Source organism: Diadema antillarum, unplaced genomic scaffold (assembly GCF_040938485.1).
Source record: "Diadema antillarum isolate AM-2024a unplaced genomic scaffold, OU_Dant_1.0 seq00000415_RagTag, whole genome shotgun sequence".
In the NCBI taxonomy this organism is placed as follows: domain Eukaryota; kingdom Metazoa; phylum Echinodermata; class Echinoidea; order Diadematoida; family Diadematidae; genus Diadema; species Diadema antillarum.
The window spans coordinates 557358-568306 of record NW_027271401.1 but is presented as its reverse complement, the minus strand read 5'-3'; positions in this window follow the sequence as shown (position 1 = coordinate 568306).

Here is a 10949-nt window from a genome sequence, read left to right as displayed (position 1 = left end):
CCTTCCATGTTTAAGCGTACAAATTTTGTCCAGTGCAAATTGGATAATGTTGCATATAATTTCATGCAAGCTATAGTCTGCATAACTTACCCAAACAAATATTATATTTGAGGTCACTGCCATCACTGAAGACACGTAAGCTTCATTTCTGAAATAATTGACCGCTCACATTCCTCAGACCTGTTACTATGAACCAATGCTTTAAAGTGGAATGTGCATACATACTTTGATTATAACGTCAAGGCGTGATTTGTACATGATTAAACATTTAGGATTAAACCAATGAAGCCAAACATCAATATTTGCAATCCTACACAAATTTTTAGTGATATTCTAAAAGTCTGACCTCACATTGTCCTTAGAGGTCAAAGTTGGATATACTCAGGGTAATGACCAATGTTCTGTGGAATGAGAAGACACTTCTTATACAATGGAGTATATGCTAATAGCATAATGCATGATTGCACACCAGGTAAACAGTTAACCATTGAATATACATCAAATATCAATATTTTGATATTTTGAGGTCATTGACCTGTCACAGTCCTCAGAAAGGCAGAGACGCGTAAATAATTTCCCTTGATCTGAGGAATAGGAAAAAGATTCAGTTGTAACACAAATTAATTTTTAGGACAGCGTTATGTTTATCATCAACCAATTGCACCAAATATCAACATTCTGATAATTTGAGGTCAATAATTAACCTCTGGAGGTCATTAGAGGTCAAATGTAGAAACCTGTCAAGGATCTATGGAACATGAAGACAATTCCAATGTAACAAAAATGAGTTTTTAGTACATCATTACCATATTCAACATCAATCAATGACGCAAAATGTCATTTTCTATCAAATTTTGAGGTCATTGACCTCTGGAGGTCATCAGAGGTCAAAGGTAGAAACCTGTCAGGGTTCTATGGAACATGAAGACAATTTCACTGTAACGAAAATGAGTTTTAGTACATCATTACCATATTTAACATTAATCAATGACGCAAAATATCAATTTTTATCAAATTTTGAGGTCATTGACCTTTGGAGGTCATCAGAGGTCAATTCAGACTTACCTCCCGATCTTAAAATGAATCTCGTAACATGTACTAACACTGGTGAAAGTTTCATGCTTTAGTCAAATTTTGCACAATTTTTCGGCTTATCTGCTCTACTATAATTGCATTATGAACTTAATATTTTGTTTAATATTATATGATTTGGCATCTTTAGTTTGATCCGGATCATCAAATTCCCTACTTGTGATATTCATTTTAATATCATATTGCATCATGTGTAATCCACGTGACTGTAGACTATCAACACTCAATTTAAGTTCAAGTAATGCACTTTTTTGATGGACAGGTTTAATTTGAATACTCTTTATATGAACTCCTTTTTTTTTTTACCCATAAGCAAAATTGAATACTGGAGCAGAAAGAATTGAATGACCTTTGCCTAAGATGTACGAGCATTCTACCATCAATATTTTAGAGTGCGCAAATCTGTTAATAGATTAGTTAATTTGAACGATGACAAACGGTTTTGAATGACAATATTTTGATGCCTGAGCAAATGTGACAATGTTCAATGCTCAGTCTGATATATTTTGTTTCTCAAACCTGCCCGTCTTTTCTTCATACTAGTTTCAAAGACTCACTCTGCATATTCATTTTCCGACCTCTCTCGACTTCCTCCTTTTTCAAATGCAAGACTCGTGTATTTTTCCCTTCCTCGATCACTGCTTGAATTCTCATACAATTTATTTGTTTCTCATACTCTCTCTGTCTCTCCCCTTCTCTCTTTCTCATTTTAAAACTTTACAATGTTTGTTTACAAGACCACTTTCTATAACTCTCTACATTGATATGAAATTGAGGGACAAAACAATTAAATTAGCCGAAAAAAAAACTATATCATAAAGGAAATTTACTATCACTTCACTTATCCAATCTTGACGAAGTCTGAACTAGGTTTAACATAAACTTCGATATTCACTTACAGCGAATGTGATCCTCGATTAAGCTGTAAAACATATAACTCATTTTCTAGATATGATAAATGTAACCGCCTTTATTGAATTAACTTAACTCCCTCGATTAGTTTTTGAGCATTTGACTTGAAATTTGGCACATGTGTGACAGCTATGATATAGAGCTGTGCAAACTTCATTTTTTCTTAATGTTAAACATTGTGTTGCCATGGTAACAGTATTTTTTATGAAAATCATAGAAATTGTTGATTCATTTACTTACTTACTCAGGTTTTGAGCACTTTACTTGAGATGTGGCAAATGTCAGTAACTGCACATGTGTTAAAGTACGACATTGAGTGATTAGTTTGTATTACAATACTTCTTGGATATTGGAGGATCAGATTACATCTGTATTCTGAAATTATACTCAGTATACCTTCATGAAAAACATAAAGAAGTGAATAAAATGCATTATGAATTCCTGCAATAGTGGTGTAATTTTCCTTCGTACATTTGCACGTGACTCTGCATGTTTCTAGACAAACTTATCAATGTTCTTGGATCATTACTTCATAAAGTGGCAACAGTCAGCAAGAGATAAAGATGACAAAAAAAAAGGACTTCAAGTCTTGCCTGAGATTATGCTCTCCTGCAAATCGACTTTGCTGAGAATTATGCTCGAGTCAAACTGAAGTCAAGTCTGCTCATTGGAATCAGGCAAATATATCACTCTCTGTACATTTGTGATATGGTCTAAGGAGAAAAAAAAAATTACATATCCCCATCAGTGATTACATGTAGCCGATCATAAACAGCATTATTTTGTTGTATTTGTGTGTGTGTGTGTGTGTGTGTGTGTGTGTGTGTGTGTGTGAGAGAGAGAGAGAGAGCTTCTGTCAACGGTCAGCAATTAAGTGTCACGAGAGTCACACATGCGTCACGCGAGTCACATTTTTATATGCCAATTGACTTAAAAATGTAAAGTCGAGAGATAATGAAATTATGACTACTTATTGCCTAATCTCTTAAATTAAAATCTACGATTTTTTAGTGTGAACAAGACAAGCTCTTTTTTGTTAATGAAAATCTAGTCAAGTACAGAAAAGTCATAAATCTTCAACAGTGTGGCTTCAGAAGAGTCACACACAAAAAAAGAAGTCGAAATACCTCTATCTAAACAAAAATGACTTAACATCAAAGTTTCCGGTAAGCAAATGGTCAATGTATTGAATGAAATAATGTGAAATAAAGGGGTCTGTGAAATAAACCGTGCAAATACTCAACCATAACATGACTTGAAATCGCGTGTAAAATGTCACGCGAATCACTATGGAATAGCTGATATATAAGGTTCGACACTGACATTTTATATTTTCCTTTTTGTGGTCCGTCACACAGTGACATGTGTCACTGCGTTCAATAACAGATAGGACTTTCTAATACGCTATAGTTCTCCGTCGTCGAATTCTATTCACTTTCTCTGTCATGTGCCCCTCTAATATAGATAAATGGGCTCTCTTTTTTGCGTTAGCCGTTGTAATTGCGAATACTCATTAAATACTTCATTTCAGTGTACTGTGGATGGAAATCCAGGTGTGGTTCAGAACCTTCGTTTTCCGCTTTCCTCGAGGCGACAATGGGGATTTACGGCAATTTGGGATCCGCCCGTCGAGGGAAGTGACGCTGTTAGCTACCGTTTATTCGTCAGGAGAGTAGACTCAACAGAAGTGTACGATTTTACTTACACGCCGACTGAGTCATGTTGCACGTTCGACATAGATCATCTTGCTGCTGCCGAGTCCTCCGTGTACGCGTTTGGGATAGAAGCTGTAGATGCTGACGGAGAAGTTGGACTTCATCGATCGAAAGATGTTCCCCTAGGTCAGTAGGTACATGAACATGTGGACACATGCCCCTCCCTTCCCCCCCCCCCCCCAGAAAAAAAATGTCAACAACGACAACAACAATTATAATAATAATGATAATAAAAATAATAATAATAATAATAATAATAATAATAATAATAATAATAATAATTTAGATAGTTTTGTCACTCAAGTTCATTTCAATGAATTCAGCTTTAGAAACTATCTTCTGCCGATCGAAAGAGGTCGTTCAAATTTTTAATCCAGCAATTCTAATACTGTATATGTCGAGACACGCGAATTGGTGTATGAACATCTGGATGTATTTTTCGACAAATTAATTAAATTAGGGAATTGCATCCTTTTTTTATCTGCTTTCGACTTGTTTCAGGGAATTTGAATTAGCGATCGTTTTTATGAATTCGTTTCATTTAAATTAAATTTCATTCAAGTCAAGAAATTATGCGATAGGATCCTGTTTGGGCATTTAAGTGTCAGTTTACGGAATTCAATTAAAGATCTTACGTTCGTTCATGTCGTTCATGCAATTTCAAGGATCTAGTGTTTTTTATGAATTGTTCATAGATGTTTGTTTGTGTCTGTGTTTTCTGCATATGATTATATCTTTGTCCAGTACATTGCATTATATACCACACTTTAATGTCACACATTCCAACCTATCTTTATTACGTATGTAGGCCTAAATGTGTGTATTTTGTGTCATGACAAAGAGCAAAATGAATTCCAAACTTTCACATTTTGATGATTATGCGAGTGTGACTATTGATTCTACGTTTTCTTCAGTGTACATATCTAATTGTATGAGGTATCTTTCTGTTCATAAGTTTATGTTGCACGACTTAAATCCATGACAAACAGGTTAACCGTTTTAAATGATTTTTTTCATGTTTGTTTCTCAATCTATTTTTTTTTTATTTTTTTTTTACTTTTGTGTCCATGGTATATCGATCTATACAAATCCTGATGTTTAAGAAATAACCATGCGAATTCTACTTAAACCTGCATGGCCTCTAGATTGATGCTTTTGACTTCTATGGGTTGTTAGATATCAACTAATTTTATTCATTTATTCTTTACTCATTTTTTTTTTTTTTTTTTTGGGGGGGGGGCTGATATTACACGTTTTTGTCGACATCTATTGAACGCACTAGGTATACTGCATTTTGCTGGCAAAACAGATGGGTTTACAAGTACGCGTATATAAGGGTAAAATCTTTATCATCACAGTTGAAAATCTGACACATCCCTGCAGTGCTACGTATTAAAGTTCCATAAAAATCAACATTGTTTAAGTATTAGGCCGTATAGGTTACTTTTGAATACATGAAGATTATGAAAGACATTTCATGTAGTAGAGTAACAATTCCCGATGTTATTCATCGTAGTGTGACTTTATTTTGTTTTTTTGTTTGTTTTTTACTCCATATAGAATGTAAAATATGCATCGTGCAAGAAATGTCTGAGCTTGGGAAGACTTTCATGTTACCGACTCTGATACTTGAAGGTGTGACCGGCCAATTGCACCTGAACGCCAGTCCAGTTGACACTTCCAACGCTAACAGTGTCAACGTCATATATACCGTTTCAGCTGGTGAAAATAGGACAAAGTTGTCCATTTTCAGCTTGTCACCTGGGGTACTTTATGAGCTCAGCGTGACCACAGATAATGGTACAAGCAACGTATTACCTCCTTCAAGATACAGAACAAGTAAGTATTTCTTTCATTTTTTAATCTCATGTCTGAAAATCCAGCAGTCTTCACCTTTTCTTCATTGTCGGCTTCTTCCATTACATGTTTGCCTTGTTCGTATGTTATTTTATGTCAATTTGTTATATCTTGTTTCGCTTAAATTGAATCGTTTTCGAATAGTATTATAGGACCTCTTTAATCACAGTAATTCATGTCATGGTATTATTCTCAACTAAACATGATGTCCACATCAATTCGGTGAAAAGCAAACAAACAAACAATCAGAATGTGTCGACAAGTCTGGTGTGAAAATTCAGAGGTGCATGCGAGTCCAAAGAGTGGGAGCTTCTCATCGAGGAAGTGAGACGCTTATGCATGGTCTCCCTTTGTGGATCAAATGGAAGATTAGACTAAGTTGTTTCAGGGATATAAAAGTTCGTCTTGTGTAATTGGCATCGAAACTTGTTACGGATTTTGTCGATGTTTAGTTGTCTTACCACAGCATTTAACCAGGCAAGACGACGTAACTACCGGACAGGCCGGGTATCGTCAATATACATCCACCTTCTTTCTGTACTTTTGATTACACGTGTATCTTGTAGCACAAATTCCCGATATGGCTTCGTATTATATTTAAAGGATACCCTGAATGACGTCGCATTATCATCAAAAGTTAGCATTCTATATATATCAACTGAAGGTTGTTGACAGATTGAACCAATGATTAGTTATAATGTGAGCCTCAGACAGAATGTCCAATAAAAGCCGTAATTAAATGAAAACGTTTTGAACCACTAACTCATTGCTGCGTATTGACTAGGAAAAAAAGTTTGTTCAATTGGCGGATCTTTGTTTTATACTTTCCGACATTATTATCAAAATGGTCCTTCATTGAATTTTCTTTTATTCGACCTCCTTAAAGAGATGATATTATCTTAAACTATTAAAAGTATATGCGGGATGGAGCGGGGAGAGCAGTGCCCCCCCCCCCCTGCACACGCACACACACACACACACACACACACACACACATACACATGCACATACACACATGCGCACAGCATTCGCGGCCCGAAATCATTGGTGTATCCTCAAAGTGTAAGCTATTTTAGGATTCCATCAAAACCAATATGTAACCCATATTAATTTCATTTTCATTTCATTTCATTTCATTCATTCTTTCTTTTTTTTCAGCAAAACATAACACAAAATGAATCAGGAGTTATAACATAGCATGTATTTGACTTTACATGATAGATAATGGTTAAAAAAAAATACATACGTGCATACCGGCAAAATACAGCGTCATGTTTTGAGAAAAAAAAAAATAAATTGTAAATTGTGACTCAATCAAAAGGATTCTTGTGAACAAATTTGTTTACAAAGACAGGACGGAACAAGACATGACAAAAAAAGAGACAGGAGACACACAACATCCCATTGAAAGGGATAAAGCACAACAGAATAATGGAAAGAAAGGAAAAGAAAGGAAAAACCCACATGCTGACGTTTGGGATCGGAAGAGGGAGTTGAGGTGCTTCGGAGCTCAAGCAGCTGAGCAAAGTGTGTACAAATAAGATGATGTAAAGATTACACAGTGATGAATTCAATGATTGACGATGAACTCGTAGATTGTAGAGACCAGCTACCTAATGAATAATAGTATGAATTTAACAAAGCAAAGTTTCAACTTGCGTTTAAAAGAATTCAAAGATAAAGCTATTTTTATATCACAGCTTAGAATTCCAGTATCTCGGGCAGGTGTATATAGATGTATTTTGAGCCAATAAAGTTCTCAGGAGGTGTAAATTAAGATTAAGATTCAGATTCAGCTTCAGATTTTTTCAACACTTTCAGTAAAAAAAAAGAACAAAAAACAGGAGAATACAGAAAATTGACAACACCATAATAACAAGAAAAGAATACTCACAATAAGCATCAATACGAAAATACAATACATTTGAAAGTGTTAGGAGACAGACAGAAAGGCTATGCCTTATATAAAAGTCCTATCCCCATACTATTTCATTCATAAGATATTAAAATACTGAATGAATACATTTCTTTATGAGTTAGTACACACATACATACGCGCACACACACACAAACACACACACTGACATATTTTACCAGAAAAAAAAGTTTATCACACCATTTCGGCATACTGATTTAAAACACACATTCAGCGATGAAGTCTGTCTTATTTCGACCGGAATAGCATTCCAAATTTGGGGCCCATTAAAGAATATAGAATTATATGATGGCATATAGTTCTGGCATAAGGCAATGTAAATCTGTCTTTGATTTTCATATCATATCTTCTATTATCACTCATTTGAAAATAGTTAATCAAACATTTTGGAAGCATCTTCCTAAAGCATACGTACATATATATTGCACTTTGATAATAATATATATATGATTAGATTTTAAAATCTTCAGATTTGAAAATATAAGCGATGTATGGGCAAGAAAATCACAGTGATGAATAATACGGAGCACCTTCTTCTGCAATAAAAACAATCTCCTGGCATAGGTCACAGTTTGCCCAAGCTATTGCACGGTAGTTTAGATGAGGTAATACGAGAGTATTATAAAGAAGAAGCAAAACCTTTCTCGGCAGAAATCGCAATTTATAGAATATCGCTACATTTTTTGACAATCTATTGCAGACGGCACCAGTATGTTCGTTCCAATTAAGTTTGTTATCAATTGTCACACCAAGGAATTTGATCGAACAAACTTGATCAAAATGTAAAATCTTTAACTTCAATCTTAATTTCGTTGATATCTATCTGTCTTTTCGTAAATACCATATAATTTGTTTTCGTTGCTATCAAGAACAAGTTTATTACAGTTTAACCAATCAAAAAATTTCAGAAATTCTTTATTAAAATCATTTTTAAGTACAACTGGATCTCTACCCTTCATGATCATACTGGTGTCGTCCGCAAACATTATCAACTGCAAAAAAAAAAAATCTGAAACATTACACATACCATTTATATATCACAAAAAAAGCAAAAGACCAAGGATAGATCCTTGTGGCACACCACATCTTGTTGTCATCATATCAGATTCAACATCAGCATACACAACATATTGCTTTCTTCCACTTGAATAGCTATCAAACCATTGTAGGTTCACTCCTCTTACACCATACAAATTAAGCTTTTGCAATAAAATTGAATGGTTTAATGAATCAAAGGCTTTACTCAAATCTAAAAGAAAAGACCAATCATTATTTCTTTTTCATCAAAAGCACCAGCGACCTTGTGTATAAATTCAACAATGGCAGAAGATGTAGAATGTCCAGCAGATAAACGATTATACACACATTTTTCAAATATCTTTGTGAAAAGGGGAAGAATAGATATAGGGCGATAATTACTAACTTCTTCTTTTGACCCTCCCTTATGAATTGGAATGACCTTAGCAATTGTCTTTTGATCCGGAACAATGCCCGATGTAAAAGATAAATCAATAATTGAACTCAGTGGATAACATAGAATATGATTTTTTTTTTTCAATATCATAACATTAACATTATCATAACCAGGACTCTCATTATTCTTGAATTTAGAAACAATGTCAATAACTTCTTTCGGGGTACATGGCAAAAAGAAAAGAGGATATTGGTTTTTGTTGACATACCGCAAAAAATTACCAGTGCCTCAACATTTTGCGGCTAAAATTAGACCAACATTAATAAAAAAATCATTAAAAATGTTACTTATTGCATACTCTTCAGTAACAATACTGTTATTGCACTTGATTGAGGTTGATAAAGTTTTTTTTTTTTTTTTTGCCCAGAGCCAAGTATACCAAGTATGATATTTCATGTAATCTTCATGTTTCCTGCAGCACCTTCAAATTTCTTCGTAAATTACAATCTTTTAGCTCCTTTAATTTTCTGTGTCACTTTATTTCTCAATATCTTATACTTATTATACATATCTTTACTATATTTTTTCTTGCATCCTTTATACAAACAATATCTATTATTACATAATTAAACCAAGGCTTATTCATTATTTCTAAACTTCTTTTTCAGGACTCTCGTAGTTGAAAAACACAAATCAGAAATATACATGAACTTTTCCAAAAAAAGCATCATAAGATACATTTACATCATTATCATAGACATTCCAACGAGAATTCTGCATCTCAGTAATAAAACGAGCAATATTATCTTCATTCATAACACGTGTACGTTTCATCTTAATATCAGGCTTCTCATTTTGGCGTAAAGATACATTGGATATTGCAAAAATCGGGAAATGATCACTAATGTCTGCTACAATGACACCTGAGAAAACATCTTCAAGGTCATTTGTTAAAATGTTATCTATCAAAGTAGCTGACTTACTGGTGATGCGTGTTGGACTATGGATCAAAGGATAAATACAATATTTGTCATACAAATATTAAGAAAATTATTTACATTCTGAGAAAATGAAACATTAAGTAGATTTAAGTTATAATCCCCTAGAAAATAGAAAATTTCTTTTCTCCATTTACAACTCTCAAAATTTCTTCTAAAACATCATTAAATAATTGCACAGATTGATCAGGTTGACAGTATACAACACCAACTATTAAATTTCTATCAGTATTTTGTATCTCAACAAATACAGATTCCATGTACAAAGTATTTACATCTAAATCTGGCCTTTGTTTAAAATTCAGAATATTATTTATGTATAATCCGACTCCTCGTCCTCTTTTTATTTCTCTTCCTTTTGTAATAAAAACATAATTATCAATATCAAAAAATGAATCATTGCTTCTCAGTCACGTTTCAAAAATACATATCACTGAAAATTCCACATTCAACATATTAAGTAAAGTTAACATACCGTCAAAGTTTTTGTTTAAGCTTCGACAATTACAATGAAAAATATAGAACATATTTGATGACACAATATTTTGATTATTGAATTCATTTGGGTATAAAAGGAATGAGAAGGCTCAATTACATGGCCATCGCTGTGAATCGGAGACAAATATTCAGAAATTCCTTCAATATTGCACGAACTTAGTGATTGCTGATATCTTTCTACGTCAGTCATCTTCAAACATTTCAATGCACACACGCACACTCACACACACCATACAAACAAATAGAAAATGTGGGAAATTATAGATACATACAATCAAAACATACAAAAATATAGTTAAAAAACAATAATCAAAATAGCATATTGGACCCTGGAGATAAAGTCTTTTTGCTTATATATTAACCTTTTATGTATATTCCATATGAATAAATAGCACAAAACTTAAAAAATAATTTCAATATATACCTGTAGGTTATGAAATGTTGAACCAATGCTATGTGCCTTTACAGTAGATCGAGGTCTCTTTTCGAGTGGATCACCTTTTTCACCATCCCCCAGCTTCTGTGGT